Source organism: Ambystoma mexicanum, chromosome 11 (assembly GCF_040938575.1).
Source record: "Ambystoma mexicanum isolate Mex_15411 chromosome 11, UKY_AmexF1_1, whole genome shotgun sequence".
NCBI lineage: Eukaryota > Metazoa > Chordata > Amphibia > Caudata > Ambystomatidae > Ambystoma > Ambystoma mexicanum.
Genome location: NC_090934.1, coordinates 859,237,637 through 859,260,912, shown reverse-complemented (window position 1 = coordinate 859,260,912; position 23,276 = coordinate 859,237,637). Strand labels below are relative to the sequence as shown.

Sequence of the window (23,276 nt, the reverse complement as noted above, 5' to 3'; positions counted from 1 at the left end):
TCAAGGATGCATTGGTGTGCATGAAAGGATAAGCACACAAAATCAGAATGAAAGCTGACTGCACTCCAGTTGTGCACAAAGTGAGTAACATTTGCATCAAATTTAGACAGGAAGTGAAAGAAGAGCTGGAGGAGGCAGAAGAAGGGAGCATGGATAAAATAATTATTAATTATTATTATTTTATTATGGAGAGGCAGAGAGTGATTGAAAGGACAGACTCGTTTGAGCGATTCTCTCCTTGGGTTGTTGTATGAAAATCCAACAGGAAATTGAGACATTGCATTGATTTTTTGTTTGGTGAACAAGTGCATAGTCCCTGATAGACATCATCTTCCAAATATAACTGAGATGTTAGGAACAATGGGTGGAGTTGGCATATTTAGCACATTGGGTTGGAAATCGCTATACCACCGAATAGAGGTGCATCCATCATCAAGGAACATCTCTGCTTTCATTATGCCAGAATGATTGTTTCAATGGAAGAGAATGCCTTTGCGGTTGGTTTCCACTGCTGCTGTTTTTCAGCGAGTGATGTACCAATTGTTTCATGATGAAGAAGGTGTGCTATGCTTTCAAGATGATGTTCTTGTGTATGGCAAGGACTTAAAGGAGCATGGTGAAAGGTTAAACAGAACGTTTATTTATTTATTTTTATTTATTTATTACATTTATTGTACGCCCAGACCCTGAGGTATCACAGCAAAGTTACAGACAGCTTATTTATAGTACGATAGCATTCGAGGTGCATACATATATAATACAATAGTACAAGTGATTACATATAAAAGAACATTGGTTATAGTTACATAGGTCTTATTTACCTATTTACATATTCAGATAGCCAACCTCCTTTAACTAGGGAGGAGGGTGGCTGCCTAGTGTTAACTGGGTGTCAGCTAGCTAAAATTGGTTAAACAGCCAGGTTTTTAGTAGCTTTTTGAAGCACTGGAAGGAGTCTTCTTTTTTGATGTTTAGGGGGAGGGAGTTCCAGTATTTGGGGGCCATGACTGGGAAGCTGCTTCCCCCTGCTCTGGAACTATTGAAGCGTGGGATCACCAGGAGCAACTTTTTATTAGATCTAAGTGTCCTATTGGGTTCTTTTTTTCTTATTGAGTTATTGATATACTTGTGTGCTTTCTTGGCAAGACATTTGTGGGTGACACATAATGCTTTGAAGATAATTCTAGACTTACTGAGTAGCCAATGGGTCTCCCTCCTGATGTTGGAGATAAGGGGCCTCATTACACGGTAGGCGGTGGACCAAGGTGCTATTAGCACCTTGGTCCATGCCGGTAAAATACCGGCACTGCCTTGGAGGAAAGGGGAATTACCGCCCTATTCCAAGGTTGGCAGGGCGGTAATTCCCCCTTCCCCCATTGCCCTTCCCCATTCCCATTTTTCCCCTATAGGGCATAATGGGAATGGGGAAGGTGCTAATTACGGTACTGCAAATTGCGGTACCGTAATTAGCACCCTGGTCCCTAAAAAGCAGGCGTTAAAGTACCAACCCGCAAAGGGACCTCGTAGTAAGGCGGTAAGGGTTAACGGTCACCGGTACCATTACCGGTGACCGTTAACCCTTACCACCTTCCGTGTAATGAGGCCCATGGTCTGATTGTTTAAGTCCTCGAGATGCTAGTAGTGCTTTATGTTGCATTAGTTGAAGTTTGTCTAAATTAGCGTTGGAGGTACCTAGTAGGAGTACATTACAGTAGTCCAGCTTAGATAGTATAAATGCTCCAGCTAATGTTGTGCAATTTATGGGCGTGAGGAACTGTCGACTTAGGGCAATTCATTTAGAAGTGGAGGAGGTAGATGAGGATAATGCATTTACATGTTTCGTCATAGTTAGGTTAGCGTCGCGGTACAGACATAAAGTTTTTATCTGTTTCAATACTGGAATCGGAGTACCATTGATTTTGATTGATTTGTAGTCCGAGTGTAGGGCCTTAATCTTAGATGGGGAGCCCACAATGAGAATCTCAGTTTTCTCATTGTTAAGGCATAAGCTGTACAAGGCCATCCAGTTTTGTATTACTGCGTAGATTTTGTTGATGAGTAGAGTGTCACTGTCATAGTTCCCTGTGAGCGGAATGAGGATCTGAGTGTCATCAGCAAAATTGGTGTAAATGACACCCATAGCATCCAGAGCCGCAAATAGGAGCTTGGTACACGCATTGGAGACGGTGGCCGATAGACATGACCCTTGGGGTACCCCTATGGGAACTGGGATGGGGTCTGCAGCCACTTTACCAATGGATACTCTAGATGTGCGCTCAGCTAAAAAGGATTTCACCCAGGGGGTGGCTTCCTTTGAGAATCTAAAAACATTTGCTAGTGTAGCACAGAGTTTGTCATGATCCACTAAGTCGAATGCTGCAGATAGATCTAGCAGCAGTAATATGCAAAGTTTGCCAGTGTCCATAATGGTGTCCATCTGGATTTTCAAATCCAGGAGTGCCGTTTCGGTACTATGGTTGGGCAGAAATCCTGATTGTCTAGCTCCCAGGAGCTGGTTTTCTTCAAGATGGACTTGCATTTGGGTGTACGCTATATTATCTATGATCTTAAGCAAGAACGGGTCTGTAGTTATGGGTCGGTAATTCGTGGGGATTGTTGAGTCCAGGGTGGTTTTTTCAGAAGAGGGGTGACCCATGCTTCTTTTATACTGTCTGGGACCGTATTCATATTAAACAAGGCATTAACAAAGTTTGTAATAATGGGGTTGAGAGTGGGGGCACAGAGATTGACTAGGTGGGCTGGGAAGTTGTCCCCTTTACAGTTGGAGGCTTTTAATTTGGATATGGTTTCTTCTAATACAAGGTCTTGGGTCACTGGGGTGAAGTGGAATAGCATATCGGCACTATCATTGGTAGTGTTAAGAGTTGAGTCAGGAGTGTTTTTCTTTTAGTGGTGATTTGTTTTGTAGTAGATCAATTTTGGAGGCAAATGCATTTTAGATAGTTTTACACCAGGCTTTGCTAGAGTTAACCGGCATAGTGTCTGGGGTAGGATTTTCCAATTCTCTAACATGTGTTGTGTGCGTTGGCTTTATAGGTTATGATTGTTGCTTTATAAATTTTGTTAGCGACTATGAATGCATTGGCTGAGTCTATAGTGAGGGATTTATTTTTGGATGTGTTCAATGGATCTTTTAATGCGCCTAAGCGTAACTAATTCATCTCTGAACCAGAAACTCATTTGTTTATCAGCACATAGTGTTTTGGTTGTAATAGGTGCTACTGAATCAATGGTGGTAGTGAGACACTTGTGATAGATGTCTGTGAGGTGACCAGGGTTGTCACTTCTGGCACTATTGTTAGAGAGGGCTTCATTTGGGATGGGGGATAGGTTATCTGCTGTAAGCTTCCTAATGTTTCTTGTTTTGTACGTGTCTACTATCTTAGTCTTGGGGGAGAATTTCTCGTTATTACTTAGCGCGAAGTTGACACTATAGTGATCAGTCCAGCCAAGGGGTACAATTGAGTCGATGGATGCCTGGGAGTTGAGCGAGAGTATCCAATCAAGTTTTCTACGCTTATTATGGGTGGGATCATTGACTAGTTGTGTGAAATTCATGTCTTTGAGGGCAACATGGAGGGCGTCTGCTTTATGATCCTGTTTATCATTGAAGCCTAGGTTGATGTCACCAAGGATGATTCATCTGGCATTAGGTTTAATGTGAGCAGCTATATGAGCATTTTGAGGATGGCTGGATTGACACTCAGCAAGGAGAAGTGTAAGTTCCACAATGGTGTGATCAAGTACTTAGGGCATGAGATCTCAGAGCGTCGGATCAGACCGAAAGAAGATTTGATTAATAGTATTACAAGCTTTCCCAGCCCAAGCAATAAGGAGCAGATTGGGCCTCAGTATAAGTTTGCCGGTCCGGTAACAACGGTACTGGTAAGCTTGCTGGTACCGTAGTTAACGGACTGGCAAACTACGAGTTCTGTTTGCAAGTGCCACCCCGCCCGCCAAGTCTGACCTGGCGGGTGTACCGGCACCCACGGGCAGAGCATGTCGGATGCACCAGCACCATTCTGAATGGTGCCGGTGCATCCAACCTCCCCATTCCCATTGAGCCCTATGGGACTCAAAATGGAATGGGAGCATTTCATTCCGGCACCCGTGAATGGGCAATTACCGGGTCCGGCAGGGCCGTAATGACCCGGGAATTGCCCATTCATGGGTGCCGTAAAGTTTTGCAAGTTTAGCGGCAGCATGACGGTTTTACCGGCAAGGCTACCGCCAAACTTATAATGAGGCCCAGTGTCTTGTTTCTTGGAATGGTGAAGTACTACGCTAAATTCCTTTCAAATCTCACCTGCAAGACTCACAACATGAGAAAGCCCATTAAAAAAAGGTGTACAGTTCCAGCGGAATGGAGATTGTGAGTGAGAATTTCAAGAGGTCAAGTTAGCATTGAACAAAGTGCCCACCCTGTACAGTTTTGATTCCAGGAGAAAGAGTATATTGACTACTGATGCGAGCAACCACGGTTTGGGGGCTGTATTGATGCAAAAAGACAAAGGAGGAGAGTATGCAATAGCATTCGCCTCCAGAGTGTTGAAGGAAGCAGAAGTGAACTATTCCACAATAGAGAAGGAATTGTTGTCAGTAAAGTGGGCAATTGTTAAGTTTAGACTTTTTTTGTGGGGTTAGATATTTATGGCAAATCATTAAGGGAGATACTAACAACTAAGGGGTTATATAAAATATCTTTCGGGATAAGGAAATGGATCACAAAGTTGCAAGAATATATTTGAGATGTAGAATATGTACCAGGTGTGCTGATTGTCTCTCACGATTAATCAGTGTAGTAGAGGAATCAGCTGTGGGTGATGAGTGTGATGATCAGGTGTTGGAGATTAGTAAGGGTGGGGTGTTGGAGGAGGAATGGAATGAGGCCATGCTTTCACTCCAAGTCCTAATGGGGATAAAGATAAAAGGGGAGAGTTGGTTAAGGAGTAAACAAATAGGGAAAGGTATGGTTACTGAAGCTGTGAGGATGGCTTATGATGAATTGCATGTTGAAGGGAGTACAGTTTTGAGATCTTCTCCGGAAGGAGTGAGGAGTAAAATTGTGAAAGTGGTGCATGAAGGGCATCAAGGAATGTCTAAAAATAAATGTCTCATCCATCAAGATAATTGGAGGCCAGGGATGGATTTGCAAGTGGAACGTTTAATCAGAAACTGTACTGTATGTGAGAATTTAGCAAAAGGTTACGCCAGAAGGGTTGCACCCATGACATTGCTGACTATTCCATTGACATTTTGGGAACGTGTGGGCCTAGTCATGATGGGCCCACTAAGAATTCATGGGGTGTTGAGGTACTGTATTATGCTTGTGGACCCTGAGATGGGTGGAGATGTCATGGGCGCAGAATATCTGTACCTGGGACATCATCACATTTCTAGAGTTGGTTTTTAGGCGGGAAGGGTATACCTCTATCTTGGTGATGAACAATGGGGTGCAGCTGGTATCTGAGGAAATGGAGAGCTATATCAAAGGGAATGGTATAGAGCATTGCACAAGTTTAGTTTATCATCCCAAAATGAATGGTATAGTGGAGTGTTTAAACAGGGTTATTAGGGACCGCATTTGCAGTGCCATCTCAGAAGGAGGTGATTGAGGGCTGTGGATTACACTGTTGTGGTGCACAGGTTTACACCCCAGAATACTACTGGAGTGTCTCCCTTTGAGAGTCTCAGAGGGAGAAAACCTAACACTAGAATATGTCCTCCGTGGTTAGGCAGGGCTGGGATCATTAAGGTTGTTTTGGATACTGTCCAGGAGAAACAAGAAGGTAATAAGGTTCATTTTGATCTGCGTAAGGCAGCCAAGGGAGTGGTTGCTGGAGCAGGTGATTGGGTGCGTGGGAAACTTCAACCAGGAAGGAGAGATTTGGGCCTGGCTGGTCAGAACCTATCAAGGTGGTGAAGAGATTGCATGGGGCAGTTAGAATTTCAGATGGAATGTGAATAGGGTGTTTAAGAAGTCAGGGATGAGAAATGGGTGTTGTAGCACTGAGAGCAAAATGGGTAATGGAGGTAGAACGAGGGGAGAATGGAAATGGAAGTAGGAGTGGCAGACCAAAGAGGGAATGTCGCAAACCGAGTTATTTGAAGGAGTATGTGAGTTAAATTGTTTTCTACAGCTCAATGGTGATCGCACACATTGTACATACTTAGCGCTACTTATTTGCATGTTGGTTGTATATAGGTAGGGCATGAATGTTAATAGTGCTGCCTTGATGTGTTGGTGTGTTGTAAGGAAGGGAGGTGTGTAACATTCTATGCTCTAGCAGTAGAATGTGGAAGTTAAACAGTTAGAATTGTAGGTGTTCAGTTATAGAAAGATTCATTAGATGCTGGCGGGGTTTGACTGAGGAATTGCATTAATGAAGGGGATGTTCTCACCTGGAGAGCATGTAGCAGTCCTTTCATGCTGCTACATGAAATGGAGCTTGAAAAGGATGTGGCGGCATGGACAAATGGGGGAGAATTTATCTACAGAGGTAGGGTTGTAAGGGGCTCGAACCTGCATGATCTAGTATTACAAGTCGACAGCCAACCTCTACACAGAATGTCCCCAGCAGATGGAATGAGTTCACGCAGGCTGTTGCTCTTTTAAATATCTTGACATCCGTTGTAGGTAATGTTACCCAACAACGCCTTCTGGAGTGGTTAAAAGCTGTTGGCCCCGCTACCCAAGAACAACATAGTTCTGTAAATCCATCCTTGCCAAACACCCCTATAAACGGGTCCCGATTGCCCAGTGCTGAAACGAGGTGGCATACCTCGGGCTTCAAAGACTCTTTACCTACCAACGCATGATACTATGATGACCCTGCTACCTATACCTCTGAAGCGTTTAGCTGTATTAAAAATCGCGGTTATTACTATTATATATAACTGATGCCAGGGGCGGCTGGTCTATTGGGGCGATATGTGCAGTGCCCCACCAGGTTTTACAAATATATATGTTGTTATTTTAATGAGTGACTCACTAATAACTGGACTTACACCTTTCATTTTCATAGATGCGCGTATCAATGAAAATGAAAAATATGCAGCAAGCAGGACCTCATCCTCAGGCCGAGGCTGGCTGTGCTGCAGATGCAGTAGGGAGAGCACTCTCAAGAGCCATCCCCACTGGACATGCTCTGTACACGATGAGCCCGGAGAGACATCAAAGGGTCTTCAAACCGGGCTCAAACAGAGGCATGGGGGCATTCATATTGAAACGGCCCCATGGCATAGATGGCACTCTTCGCCCATCACCCTAAACTGTCTCTCATACAGGCTGTGCTGGGGTTGCAGTTTTCCGACCCCACTTCAGCCTATGTTAGAGACAGGATAGGGAATGGTGTCTAGTGATGCTGGCAGGGAGGTACTAGGCAGGATCTGGACTCCAGTCCACACCTCTGCCCTTTCTCAGCGTGTCTCTGCCTTGCGCTGTGTGGTTTTCAGCAGGCTCATGGAGGATGGAAGAGCCCCTCCCAGGTGCCACCCGCTTCACGTACCAGGCAGCATCATGAGTAAGTCCTGAATATTCTTAGGAGGACTGGACTGTGAACCGAGAACAATCGCTTATTAAGGTAAATTAGCAGCACCAGTACTGTCTGAATTTTAAAGTTGACTGCTGACTCAAATTATGTGACTGTGAGTCTGCATGATTATTGGTGGTAGTAACATAATTCAAACTTTTTGAGTCAGTCAGTTGCGAGATCTTAATGCACTGCCCAGGTACACAATACATCTCACAGTGATAGTCACATAATACGTTGTTTTAAAAGTATCACCGTCCATCCGGTATGCTTTTCGTGAGTCAATAAAAGCCTTCTGGACTGGTGCTGCTTTTAAACCCCTCCTGCTACAGAAGGCAAGTGTGTACAGCCAATTTGGACATAAAGGTGTGCTTTGCGGGTGCCACCTCATCAGTGATGTGCACTATGTGTCCTCTTGTACATCACTGCATTACTGAGGCAGAGCCCAACATCTAGCGTGTAATGAGTGGTCGGTCACATGTCAGTACACACTCTATGAAATGTAAGGATCCTGTCCTGTCTTACGGCAGGCGAGATGGCACATGTTAGTGGGACTTCATACTGTTCTGCCTCACGTGGTACCGAACTGTGAATACCACTACAATGTGAAATTGTTGTACTGTCTCTCACGGTAAATCTAATTACAATGAACTGTCAAAGGGAAATCTATGGTTTAAGGAACTATTCCTTACCTGCGAGATATACAGTGCAATGCATTTAAACATGATATATAGGGCCTCATTACACGGAAGGCGGTAATGGTTAACGGCCACCGTTAATGGTAACGGTGACCGTTAACCATTACCGCCTTACTATGAGGTCCCTTAGCGGGTTGGTGCTTTAACGCCTGCTTTTTGCAGGCGTTAAAAACCAACCCGCTAAGGGACCTCGGAGCTAATTACGGCACCGCAAAATTGCGGTGCCGTAATTAGCGCCTTCCCCATTCCCATAGAGCCCTATGGGGCAGAAATGGGAATGGGGAAGGGCAATGGCGGAAGGGGGATTTACCGCCCCACCAACCTTGGAATGGGGCGGTAAATCCCCTTTCCGCCAAGGCGGTGCCTTTACTTTACCGGCATGGTCCAGGGTGCTAATAGCACCCTGGATCACTGCCTTCCGTGTAATGAGGCCCATAGTCACATAAATTGACCTTTAATGAGTCAGTCCTGTCAACTCTGACTCATAAAAGTTCAAATTATATGTGACTGCCAGAATGAGACCCAAACACACACACTGCGTATTACATCTTGCAATCAATGTATAACCTTTGCTTTTTTGCAGGAAAACCATAGCAATGTTTTTACTAAAAGTAACCTTCCCTTTAATTTGATGTTCCCAGAATAAGGCAGGACTCTCAGAGCAGTGTCGATCGAGACTGTGTACGCTGTGTCCTCAAGTGAGCAATGGCATAACTAGTCACTCGGAGCATGTATCACTGGCATACACACCGTAAAATGTTTTCCTGGCGTGTCTGTTGTTACTCAGGAATCATTATATCTGTAGACAGTCCATTATATATCAAAGAGTATGTTTTTTTCGCTGCACATTGATTTCAAACGCTATTGAAAACACTCCACGCTAGAAGCAAGTGCGTAGCTGTTAAGTTTCTTTCAAACTTCATATCAGCTCATAAATTCCCACTCCTCAATAGGTTGAAATGGCCTGATGATGTGTTGTCAGGTGTTAGGTCGAAGGCCATTATCGTGTAGCTGTGGGCATAGTGATTGAGTGGGAATGTAACTGCTGCATCATGCATGTGTTGCCCCATAATAGACACCAGCCCCATGTACTCCCTGATTATGTTTGGAATTCCAAAGGTAGGTGTGCATGCTTTGGCTTGGATCAAGACACCATCCTTATGCAACACTGCATAGTTCATGTTACAGTGTTTGAAGTCGAAGGGCTCTCAAGCGTACGTCCCTGTGAGTGATGCTCGTTCAACAATCCCCATGATGATTATTTTTGGGAGTTGCCCCAGGAACAGGTTGTCTTGACTGGTACCCCGGCTACCGGTAGGAATGCTTTAGACTTTAAGGATACTTAATGTTAGATTAGCACACGCAGAGGCGTTGCAAATATCTAACGGTTGGAGAGATGCTCACACATTTAATAAACAAACTAGCCGATATGATGACTAGCTTGTATAGTTCTGCATTCCTGCTGATGAGATATAAAGCCTCTGTGTTTCAGGATAGTTTTACTTTACGGTCAACACTGTTGATCCACAGTTTATCCTGGAAGAAAAGGTCCAAATGTAGATGTCCTATTAAATCAGATGTTGTACTGAGCGTGGCAAAGAAAACTCTCTCCACAAACTGGGTGTTGCCACCATCCAGAGTAGTGGCATCGAACTGCCCTGCAGTGTGTCGGTGAAAGAGGCCGGCCGAGGGCTGGTTTTCCAAGGTACCGGGGACAAAATATAATATGCTCTTATATAGGCTCTGTACGCTTACATATTATCACTCTGTGTTATCTTTTGATCGCCCAGTGTTATGTCCACCTGGTTGAACATTGTGGCTATGGGGTATGCAATTGTAGCCACTCGTGAGCCAGTCGCGATGTTGGTGCCATCAGCATTAGTTATTTTACAAGACAGATGCAGCAATGTGTCATTTAAATTCAGATATATTTTGGTGGACAACGATTCAAAGAATTCTATATGGGCTAGGGGCAATAGCGCTGCCAGAGGCAACACCTTCATGAAAAAACTGTTCTCGATAATGGTTTTGGTCAGTGGTACGCTGAAGAGATCAAACTCTGATTTCACATACTCCATAGAGGAACCATGTAAGAAGGGCATTGTTCTTTAGAAGATATCATCACCCTTGTGTATTTTAGGGCTAACACTCTTCTTCTTAGTTTGATGTCGGCATTGGGACCTTGAGCTTCTTTTCTTGATGGATTTAGGAGGGCCCCAAAGATGTAATGTGGACCTCATCCTCTTAACACACCCACAAGGTCTATAAATGAAGCCTCATCCATCCTGCTCCTCATTTTTCTGTTTGACAAGATATGATATGATATGATTGGTTATTTATAACGTGCTTAATACCCAGAGGTTTCTAAGTGCGGACCCAGGGATCGAACTTGTGTTGCTCTGTGTCGTCTTGCTTCCAAGGAAAGCACGTTACCGCTGACCTATCCTCCCGAGGCTATTGATGATTGGCAACTGCTGTTGTCACACTCCCCATGACGTCTTTTACAATACTGGTGGCAGACGTGGTTTTGCTAATTCAAAGCACGTTGTAGGAAGGAGAAGGTGCATCTAAAGAGACTTCTAAAAATAACGCTAAATCACGCTCCATACATCAACGGGCTCCCACTAAAGTATGACTAATCACTGTAGATGGCTTGGATTCTTTTATATTCAATATAGTCCCTGGGTTCCTGATAACCTAGGCCATTGACCAACTGTTTTATTAGTCTTTGAGCCACAGTGGTCTGATGTGCAACTACAGCCATATTTGTCCATATTTTAATGATACAAACTTTATTGTCTCTTATCTGAATATTGATGGCGTTGAAATGGTTTTTATACACAGGGATGTAATCGGGTTTGCTGTATTGAAGGCTCACAATATCATTATTGTTAGCTCTGATCTCCGCGGTTGTAAGTAATGGTGTATAGCTATCCCCTGCCTTTTGATACTCCACTATATTTCTGGAAATTAGTAAACTGTTAAACCCCTCATTGATATCAGCTCGGGTATTGTCCCACAGTTCTCTACTTGCAATGTTTTGCATGGTTCTCAGTATGGTACACTGTCTCCCCTTTGTTGAAAACCTGACACGCCCCGTGGAGAAAAACATTCCTCTAGTGCAGGTCTTGATGTAACACTGTGTCACCATACTCTGGTATGGTTGATTTGCTTTTGGGGATGACACTGACAAGATCCTGTATACTTGGACCCCTCAGCGAAACGTTCAGATGAATGCCTCTCAGAGTTTGTTCATTTTATGATAAACATGGCATCCCTGTTGCCAAAGTATCCCAAGAACAGACAATATGAACTTCTGTGAGTGCCACAGTCCACTGTCCTTCCAAATCTATGGGTTTGGACAACTTCACAGTGAAGTTGGATATTTTGTTCTCTGGGAATCTGCGGAGGCATTGCTTGGGAGCATAATGTAAAAAGGTGTAACCTCCATGCCTTTCCAGCTATACAACCGTGGCTTCTAGAGAACTGACGTCAATCCCAACTGTTTCATTTCACAGGCCACCCCAACCATTTCACAAGATGTTGCTTCCTAGCACATCGTCCTTTACGAGTTATGGCTTTTTCTATTCTATAAACTCAGTGTTGGTCTTTGCTGACTTTGAATATCCTCCCTATAAAAAACACATTGAACAGATTCTTCTAAGTAATCTTTTAGTCTGTATATATATAAAGACCTTCTCGGACAGTCACTCCATCTATGATAAAGATTTCATCACTTTAGTTCTGCTCATAGCCCTTTTTAAAGACAGCCTTGATTTTCGAGATCTGCACATGATCATCCTTTTTAAGGATTAATTGTGTCTCCTTTTCAAAAAGTCTTTCGCATACAGGCTTTTCCAGACTTCCAATGAATTCTGGGGTGTTACAGCTATGGGGTAGTTTTAATAGATCTATGATGTGTGTTATTATACACATTTATAAATGCAGTTAGCTTGTGCACATATCTATGGGTGTTTTGAGCTGTGAAGAAATACCAGAGGGTGTTTTAAAAGTTTGTATAAAATGTTATACAATAGAGGCTTTAACTTCAAAGTGTATTATGAAATGGTGCACCCCATGTTGTTTTAGAAGGATCTGTAGCAGTTTATTTAGAAACTCCTTACCAGCGTCTGTTTGTAGTTTAGCGGGTACTCTCCCTGCTGTTAAATATGCGTTTAATAGGCATCTCTCACTGGGTCCTGTTGCGTCATTTAATGCATGAAGATAGGCATTTTTCTATAAAACATCAATGATGGCTAGAATATAACAGAAGCCATCATTGTCTGAACTGTCTCATATCCATAAGATCAGATTGCTATTGTTGATCGCTATCAGATACCACGGTCATGTGTCGATTAAAATGTTTTCAGACCGGCTTGTGTAGGGTGTAGGACCCCTGATCTGAATGCCACGTCTTGACAGTGCTCCTTGACACATTCTCCCTTTCTCCATGAGCTCTCAGTTTACGATACAATTGGGCTGGGACTGTTTCTGATACTTTATCTCTTAACCTCTTTTTCAAGGTGTGCATCAAGGCTGTATTTTAGGTACTTTTCTTTTTTCCCTCTGTATGTCTCACTGATATCATTTTGTTTTTTTAGATATCTCATCACTTCTATGCTGATTATACACAACTCTTTTTGTATTTCTCTTCTTTTACACCTTCCATTCATGATAATCTTTCATCTTGTCTTCCTGCTATTAAATATTGGATGTCGGATCATTTTCTTGTTCTAAATTCCTCTAAAATTTAAGTAATTTCTTTCCCAGCTAACACTCTTCTTCCTCCTTCTTTCCCCTCTTTTGTTTCTTTTCCCCCTTCTTACTTCATATTTCTTCTACTGCTAATAATCTGGGTCTCTATCTAGACACTGACATAGCTTTCTCTCCTATTTCTTCCATGTCTCGTTCCTGTTGATACCAACTTTTTAACATTCGTAAAGCTGGGCCTTTTCTTACCGTTCCTGCTACCTTTGGCTTCTTCACTTATTTTCTCACATCTATTTTAATGTCCTGCCTTACTCTTTGGTCATCCTGCTTCTCGCTTAGTTCCTTTAAAGTCTGTTTTGAATGCCTCTATTCGATTGTTATACTTACTTTCTCCTTGTGATTCTATTCCTCGTTCTCTATCTTCTCTCGGCTGGCGATTATTTCACTCTCGACTTAAATGTAATGTGCTTTGTATTGTTTTTAAATCGCTTTATGGTCTTGCTTCTTCTTATCTATCATCTCTTTTTATGTATCTTCTCGTTCTCTCCATTCTCAATCTCAATTTCTATCTTTTCCTTTTCATTGCTCACCCTCCTCCACTGGAATGTTCTTCCCCTCTCTCTTCGTCCTATTACTACTTATTCTTTATTCCATTCTACACTTAAGAGTCATCTTCTCCAGTCTTGATGTACAACTTTTGTAAACTTTATACACCCCTTTAACCTGATTTTATTGTTCTGTAAAGTTTGATCTCTGCAGCGCTTTGGAGTAAAGCGCTATATAAATTACAAATAAGTACAAATGCAATCCCTCAACACTTCCATAACTACCAACACCCCTTCATCGTAATATATTTTGGACAGCTTTACGCAGGACATTTTCACCCCATTGCCATTGGACATGAAAGCACAACAACATTTTACAAACAAAAGATTTTTATTGCCGTTTACAACTTCGTATTTTTATTCAGATTTACACCATCATATTTTTGAGACAAACCACAAACAGCAAGTGCTGACAAACACTTCTCCAGGTGGACACTGCAAGGCATGCTTTGCAGAAATGCATGCAAGAGAAAATTGGAGCAAATGGTGGCTAAACAAAAAGGTACTATTTGCTTCCTATAAAAACATTTAAAATCAGAAGAACCGGCACCGACGTTTCGCTGTATGCCACAGCTTAGTCATGGTTCAGATTGAATATGTGGGGTTGTCTGCTGCTGTACATTGATATACATTTACTAATCTGGCTGCAAATTCTGCAGTATGCTCAATTACTTCATACACACTCTGCCGTTCTGTAACCCCCGGTTGGAGATAAAAGAAAGGATCCACAGAGCGTGAATCCGCGCTGGGGATCCCGAAATGTAAAAATGGGAAAAAGGGGTCTCCGACACAAGCTATGCCAGGGATCCTGAAAATGAAATCTGATCCTGGTACGAGAGCCGCGCCGGGGACCAGGAAGTAAAAGAAAAAATTAGAGTAAAGGACCCTCTTGCGTGTGGGTGCAAGCATTCCTTTGCTCAAAAAAGAAAAAGTAAATGTTGCTGGCATGAGTGGAGCACCTAGGACAACAGAAAAAATCCTGCAAGAGGGTTGATGACGCTCTGCTCAGCGCCTGTAGCCACCACTGCCTGGGGCCTGTCAGCGCTCCCCTGATATGCAGGGGAGCACCTTAATCACTGCTGCTGCCCTCCCCCAGGTGGCCTCATTCCCCGGCACAGTTAATTACTGGTTCTCCTCATAGCAGTCGAGCACCCAATGTGTGTTTAGCCCTTCTGGGGCTTAATATAAGTGAAGGGGCCAGACCCAGTCAGGGGGCCCACCTGGAGTTCATGGGACACACCTGGCAGACGTGGCCCAGGTGGAGAAGTGCTGTGGGGGGGCTCATGCTACCTCTGAGTGCTTGGCTCCATCTGACATATGCAACCCAGCCCATATAAAGACTTTGGGGTCCCCACACACTGTTGCTGCTGCCTGCCGTCCACTGCCACAGCCACCATCCAAGAGCGTAGGAAGAAGAAAGAGCAACAGAGCAGCAAGGACCTTAAAACAGCCCTGGCCAGGTTGTCTTACAAGTAAGGCCTTTTTATATAGTGCACTGTATAGGCTTTGTATATACGTTTTAAGACGTTTTATATATTTAAAGAACTCTTTTTTTATCTTTTTGTATTTTTTTAGTAACGCAGCTGCTAGGTTTAGTGTAATCTGTATATAATGTTTTGTGCTCTGCTCTTTTTGTAAATAAACTCACCAAACCCTGCTGGTGTACTGGAAAAGTATATAAGAAAGCTTTAAACAACAAAAAAGAACTGTACACCAGCATTCCTATTGTCTGTCTCTCCTTTTGTGCTCCAGTTACTCTAACCTTGTGTTTTTTCCCTAGGGGTATCCAGGGAACCTACCTGCCCTATTCTCTTGATCTTTCCTACCCTTACCTTCTTCCTATCGAAGTACACCAGGGTGATCTTGAACCCAGGAGAGCGGGGTCTGGAGACAGGTAAGAGGCTGGTCAAGTTATAAGTGAAGAGTTAAGGTGTATATCGTGTTCCCCAACCCAAAAGGGGTGGGAACCTCAACAATCACTGGTACCTTGAGGTAGAAACATATAATAATATACAAAAAATGGTACCAGGAGGTGAGGAAAACACTTAGAAAGAGGGTAAATGGATGCATAAATCAATTTATCATTTTCATTTTATTTAGAATTACATAAAATACAATATTACAAATATATTTAGATCATAATAAAAACTTTTGCTACTAAGCCATTCAACAACATTCATTCAACTAATTTGCACATCTAAAAATTTGTATAAATATACTAAAGTGCCCTAAGAAATGTCATTTAATTCATTAGTACATTTCTTTTCATAGTGGATATGATAATTCCAAAAATACAAAACACGCATATAACAAAATTGTAGTTCAATCCAAAAAATGTATCGACTATTGGTGCCTTAACAAATCGTTCTTCTTTACGAAAAAGCTTCCCAGTTTCGGATTAGCGAGCATAAATCTAAGATTAGAACAGGTCAGCGGAATGCTCCTTTAACGTTACATTTTTTAGAATTTAACCACAAGCCAGAAGATTTGAGATGGTGGGTATTGGAAAAGGTGTTGGGCACTGATGCAGCGAACACCGCTGCACGCTTAGCACAAAAGGAACAATGGTGGATATATCACACCAATAGCTTAAATATTGGGCTTAACCAACAAGAGGAATGGAATTGATTTCCATTTTTGGACCTACTGGATTTTCATTTATGGAGCCTATATTGCCATACAGGAGACTCTTATAGTCCTTTTTCTAGCTCTTGTACTCCGGGACCACTGCATAGGATTTTTGGTCCTTCGTTTGTGTCTTAAACACCGATCCGAAATAAAAGAGGGACCGCCGTTTTACACGAGATCCGGTCGATCGTTCAGCGGATGCAGAACATCTTCAGTAATGAGACCATGTCAAGGTAAGTTAATGTGCATTAGGCACGCTATGTCTAGGTAGTTAGACAGTTCTCGCTTAACTAGAGCTAACTGGGTTTCTTTTCTAATCAGACCGTCGTTTTAATAAAGACAGGCGGCGAGCCACGAAAGCGGTGTACCGCTCGAATCCCATGGGTACGGCATTACTATGGACTGACTTCAGAGTGGAAGACACTCATTTTCAAAGAAGGTACTTAACGCGTGCCTGTTCTTAGACAATTGTTCATAGAACATCTTTATATTTCCAATATAACAACTATTGTTTTCCGATTTCTTTAGGAAATTTAGTATTAGACCTTAACCAGAGGCTGTTGGAATACAAGCCACAGGGCGAACCAAATGGAGGTTTGCAGGTAGGAGGGACGTTTGCGAATTTGGAAATTGCAATTAGTTGTTGACTATAGAAGAGTCTTCAGGTGTGACGGGAGTGGGCTGTTTCAGCACTAATGAGAAAGTGAAGATTTGTTTCTTTACAAGTTTTTTTCTTACAATAAGAGGTTTACAACACTAGACTAATTAGGTCAGTTTAGAATTTCTGTCATAATTGGTTAGATTTATTCCAGTATGTACATGAAATGGTGGATAAATGAGATGTCTACCTTGGAGTTAAAGTCATATGGATGCTTCAAATTTGGATGTTATATATAATATTGTTAAGAGGAAACACTGAGAGGGGTGATTATGGCTTGCATTTTTAAACAATATATTGATCTATTGTATGTTTGTTTGTTTTTAGAAATATTTGTTAAATGTTCATCCAATCCTGATGAAGACTTACACTATCCGTCAAGTCGAAACTATTTTACCAACTGGGAAGCTTTTTCGTAAAGAAGAACGATTTGTTAAGGCACCAATAGTCGATACATTTTTTGGATTGAACTACAATTTTGTTATATGCGTGTTTTGTATTTTTGGAATTATCATATCCACTATGAAAAGAAATGTACTAATGAATTAAATGACATTTCTTAGGGCACTTTAGTATATTTATACAAATTTTTAGATGTGCAAGTTAGTTGAATGAATGTTGTTGAATGGCTTAGTAGCAAAAGTTTTTATTATGATCTAAATATATTTGTAATATTGTATTTTATGTAATTCTAAATAAAATGAAAATGATAAATTGATTTATGCATCCATTTACCCTCTTTCTAAGTGTTTTCCTCACCTCCTGGTACCATTTTTTGTATATTAGTATATCGTGTTCCCGCCTACACTTGTCTCTCTATAAGGTGCATTGGAAGATCACCCTACCACACGTTCACCTTGTCGATAAGCAAACGTAAGCAAACATAGACTGTATAGCAGTGGCTGATAGAAATTCATAAAGCTCCCTATCAAACAGCCAATATCCTTTAACTGCTAGGAAATTATGTTGCATGCCGTACACCAGCAGATTCAATAAAAATGTCACAGGTAGCCTTACACCAACAAAACCCCCTTTGTAGCAATTTCGGCAGCAGATGTCCATTGTAGGAATATATGATTGCAATACATAGAACATTGTTACATTCATGATTTTATGCCTGCGATGGTGTTTGCAGATAACACAACATCCTTAGGGATATACTGCCTAGATGCTCTTTAAGTAAAGCCAACATTAATTGCTGTACACATCCACTGGCAGTTTTCACATTAAATTGGCAGCTTCCCAACAAATGGTAATTTCTAATTTCCTGAAAATAAGTGTAAATACATATACGTTATCTACATTCTCATCTTATGGAGCACCATGCACATTTCTCTATTATAATTACTTAAATATACTTTACTCTCTTTTATGGTGTGCCTCAAGGGTCTGTGCTCTGTCCACTGCTCTTTTCTCTCTACACTATTCCTCTGTCTTCACTCATCTTGTCCTTTAATCTGGCCTGTCATTTCTATGCAGACAACTCTCAAATTGTCTTTTCTTTTTTTGGAATTTACTGATTCTCTTCATTCTAGAATCTCTGCTTGCCTTAACGCCGTACAATCACGGATGTCTTCACATTTCCTTCATCTCAATCCATCCAAAAACCGAGGTACTCTTTTTTCCACCATCTTCTTCCCCTCTTTCTCCCTCGCCTTCTTTTCTTTTATTTCCTCCATCTCAGCTTTCTTTCACTCTTTCTGCCCGTAACCTTGGTGTTCTATTTGACTCTTCTCTTTCTTCTCCCTTTTCAATAGGGCTCGCAACTTTCAATTTCTTCTTTTCCACCTTTGTTGTACGTACCCGTTTCAGTCATTTCATTCCTCTAAACTTCTTATCACTGCACTAATCTTCTACAGACTTGACTACTGATATACACTTCTTGTTGATCTCCCTGTATCTCGTTTTACTCCCCTTTCGCTCTATTTTTAACTCCTCTATCTGTCTTCTTCTTTCCCCACACATCCATTACATCCTTGCTCCTTTCTGCCTCTATCTTACAATTTGAATACTGGTTTCTTTTCCACTTCCTGTCTATTGTCTTTAAGTGCCTCCATTTCTTATCTCTTTCCTATCTCTCATCCTTAGTTTCCTTATTTACGCCTCTCGTTCTCTCCATTCTCTAAACACCTTTCATCTTGTTGTACCTATTGTTGTACCTAAACGCCTTGTGGTACCTTCTGCTTTCACTCTTTCTCTCTTCTCGCACCTCTCTTCCACTCTATATCCATTCCTCATCTACCTATCCCATTTTCTGGACCCGTCTCAAACCCCACTACCTTTCTCTTCTGTCTCATTCCTAACCATTGACCTATTTTTGTACTATCATGATCTTCATTTTTTGTACTGTGTTTTCAGGTTTGTACATCGCTTTTGTGAAAGTGCTTAATAAATTCCAATAAATACAAATACAAATACTTTATCCTCCCACTTTAGAACCGTTTTCTCAATTATACTTCTAAAACAAAGTGGATACCCCCATCTAAACTGCTTCCTTTTCAAGAGGGGCTTATATGCAACTTATATAGCCACAATGTTTTAGATATACATTGGTCCACCCCTTTCCCAACCCTTAGCTGGGTTAAAGGCTCTATTAGACTCATCATTTTTACAGGCGCTTAGGGATCAACATGTAGCATATTTTATGTAAAGATTTAATTGTATAGGATATTTCCAAACATTCATGAGCCTCCTGCTGCAGATCGTCAATTTTATGCCTGGCGTACCAATTCTGAAAGTGTGGTTTTACACATGCTTTCACCATTATGGCTGTGATGCCCTGTAAGGCTAGGATACCAGCCCTGGCCACAACTGTTGTAACTGCATTGTCTTTAACAGTATTGATCTCTATTATCGAGATACATTGCTTACACAGTGTATTATCACGATTCCCATGGATTTTAATTTGATTTGAGCAGCAGAGTAAATATTAACAGTGTCTGCTACAGCTTGGTTCTCCTCATTGCCATCCTTTTTCATCAGCTAGAGGCTCTAGACAAAAATCCAAAAAACATGGTTTTAACTCTGGGTTAGGTTTCACACATCTAAACGGAACAAATGTTTGCTTAAAAAATATACCCACCGGCTGGCACAAGGTCTAATATCGATGCTCCACGTCCTTCTGTAGTCCCCAAATGTTCAGGGTATCGGGGTTACTCTTCCCCATCTCTACTCCATCATTCTGCATGATCATGGACTTGTATCCACTATCTTCATACTCCATTTCACCATGTTGCATATCTAAACATGATAGCACAGTCTCTTTGTTCATGGGCTGCTCGAGAACCACAGTGTCAGCACTGATAACCATTAGCAAATTAGCCATATCTTCGGCTGCACTCGTCAGAGTGTTTTGAATGACATCTCCAACAGACTGCCCTATGACAGCAGGGCAGGGCATGATAATCTCCCCATCTCTACCCATGCCGCAACCTTGGCCTCCACATTGACTCCTCTCTCTCCTTCTCCACCTACATCTCTCTAACCTCTCGTACCTGTTGGCACCACCTCTTCAACATCTGCAAGATCCGCCCCTCCCTCACCTTTCACGCTTCTAAACTCCTAATCTCCTCCCTTATTTTCTCCCATCTCTTCTACTGCTCCTCTCTTCTCTTTGGCCTCCCTATCTCCACCTGTCTCCCCTAAAATCCATCTACCACTCCTCCATCCATACTCTATGTCTCCTTGGCCCTCGAGACTCTATATCTACCTAACTCTCCCACCCGGGCTGGCTCCCTTTCCTCTCACAATTGAAATTCCAATTCCTCTGCCTTGTCTACAAATCTCTCCATGACCTCGCTCCCCCTATCTTTCCTCCATCCTCTCATTCTACTCACCCTCCCGCTCTCTCCGCTCAGCTGACCTTTACCTTCTCACTGTACCCCCTGCACCTTGTGCCTCCTCACGCTTCCGCTCCTTCCAACTCTTGGCCCCCCTCCACTGGAACTCCCTATCTCTCCCTATCCGCTCCACACCCACCTACCCATCTTTCCGCTCCTCCCTGAAAGCCCTTCTTCTCCACTCTCCCCCCTGACTCTCCTTCCCTACCTCTTCCCCAAAACCCCTCCCCCTTCATCACCCTCCTTCCCACTCCTCCCGATGCCCTTACATTGGATGCCGTAACCACCCGTGCGTGTCAAGACCATCAGAAAACACCCCCCCTTTTGAGTAAATTGTTCTATGTACTGTACCACTGGTTTGTATCAAGTTTGTAAATATGCATCTTTCTCTTGTATTGTTGTTGTTACACTGTAAAGTGCTTTGGTGTAAAGCGCTATATAAACTAAATAAACATAAACATAACATAACAATGAGAGGTGGCTAACTGCTCACAGAAATTGTAGATATGTTTTCACTGAGCTCCCGATCTTCACGGCCAGCCATCAAAGCCTGTGAGTGGTCCATTGCATCAAGACTGCTGTGTCTTCTCCTAAGGCAATAAGGTAAATAACTACATTGGGATCGCTCAGGCTGCGGGGGCTGTTTTCTCCTTGCCGTAACTGTAGCTGTTCATAACAGTTTCCTTGACACCAAGCTGGATATCTCGAGAAGTCTGATGAGTGCACGTGTTTTCAAGGCCTACAATAACAGCTATATGTCAGTATAGTGAGACCCCACCCCTGACAGCATCATAGACTTAGAACCGCCCATAGACATATACCTATTTATATCAAATCCATTGAGAATCTCATCAAATTGATGTACAATTCATATAAAATGTATGTAAGCATTTTGGGGATCATTACATTTATAGGGGTTCAATCACATTATAGAGGTTAAGGGGTGGGACCATCTGTCAACTGAAACACTTGATGAAAGGTATCGCACCATACTACTTAAAACTGAGGCCCTTTTTCTTGTTCATAGCTTTTTAGCCAAACTAACAATGCTAAATTGATCCAGGCTTTATTACACAAGGCCATAAAGCCTTCCTGCACAGAGGATTAGGAGACACTGAAATTCCTGGGGGGCTGGAGCGGTGGGGAAACAAGGCACAGCCTGGGTTGGATAAGTAGATCACAAGCGTTTTTAGGTTTCAGATTTTCTTGACAAAAGAAAACAATTTGAATGTTATGGAGAAAGTAAAATCTTATTCCCCCTTCTGGAAACCCTGGTTGGATACGGAAGACACATATATGGTATCCAGTTAATATGTCTAAAAAAACGTTTCGAATGACAAATATGTCGAAAACATTTTACCGAATTTTTTTTTTTCCAATGTGTTATTTTTTAATTTACATGTTTTTTTTGGTTTCGCAAGTAAAAAAAAGTGTTCAAAAAGGGGGGTTAGGGGGGAACAAAAAAGCCATTCGACATTTTTTTTTTCATCAAAATGTTTTTGACATTTTGGCATTCGAAATAATGTAATTCGAAATACTCACTATAAACCCATATATATATATATACTTTTTTTGAAAAGTTTGGTGAGGATTCATCCAGGGGGAGCGAAGTTATAAGCCACCCAAAAAGTGCTCTTCCTATGGGATTAACAATTTAACCATAACTACACACCCGCCCACTACCGGCCCGTGTAATATATGTATATATATATAAATAATGTGTCCTTCTTAGAGCAGTCCTAAGGGGTCCGTTTAGCTTTATGTTCATGTTCAACTAAACTGCTGCTCTAATTTTCATCACAGGATAGACTGGTTTCTCCTTCGTAGGGGCAGTTTGAATGTGGATGGGACCAAATCCAGAAGCCAGGTGGAGTGTTTGTCCTATTGTCCTTTTTCATTTAATTTTGGCACACAACTCTGCCACAACTGGCACCACACAGGGCACTGTTGCCAGTCTCAGCAGAGAGGCCAAGCAAGGGTTGAATGTGCATTTGAGTCAAACGCCTCTCTCACTCATTGGGGATGCTTGAGGCACGCAAAGTGTCTCACTGTTGTATGGATGCTTCCATAGCTATGGGCTGGTTTGCTCTATTATACATTCCTATTTCCCACCTCACTGTCTGCATCCTACACCACTTTGCTTCTTGCAGGCCCTTATGTAGCACGTGTTAATCTGAGTACAATAGTCTTCATTGAAATGCTTTGCCTACCAAAACCATGACAATTGTTGGATGCATGCAAGTCAATCCACTCCTCTCCCATCCAGTACCTTCATGGCACGATATCCACCTTGTGCTGAGAAGCGATTCAGCTCCCACTGCGGAATAAGCTAGAACACTCACCCAGTCTCCTGACGGTTGAAGGCACACACTCTTGGAGTGTACTTCTGTGCAATTGTAGTTGGCCCAGTCTGTCTGTATGCTAATATCTTGTGTATAACGCACAGTCACACTTGCACACTGAGAGAGAGAGAGAGAGACAGAGAGTGAGAGAGAGAGAGAGAGAGAGAGAGAGAGTGCAGCGCCACCTGTGGAACGGGGAACATGGTAATATTTTAGAATGTATTATTGACAAATACGAACCTA

General features: G+C 42.2%; 1 long non-coding RNA gene across 2 annotated transcripts in view; it reads left to right on the top strand.

Moving 5' to 3' along the window:
* Positions 1 to 23,276, top strand: part of LOC138504787 (uncharacterized) — a 369,069-nt gene that overhangs the window by 134,790 nt on the left and 211,003 nt on the right. The window contains exons 2-3 of one of the 2 annotated variants that reach the window (XR_011279970.1): positions 15,347 to 15,460; positions 17,180 to 17,380. This is a non-coding gene — a long non-coding RNA (uncharacterized lncRNA). Of the gene's footprint in view, positions 1 to 15,346; positions 15,461 to 17,179; positions 17,381 to 23,276 lie in introns of those variants that run through there. The other variant, XR_011279969.1, reaches the window with a different exon arrangement.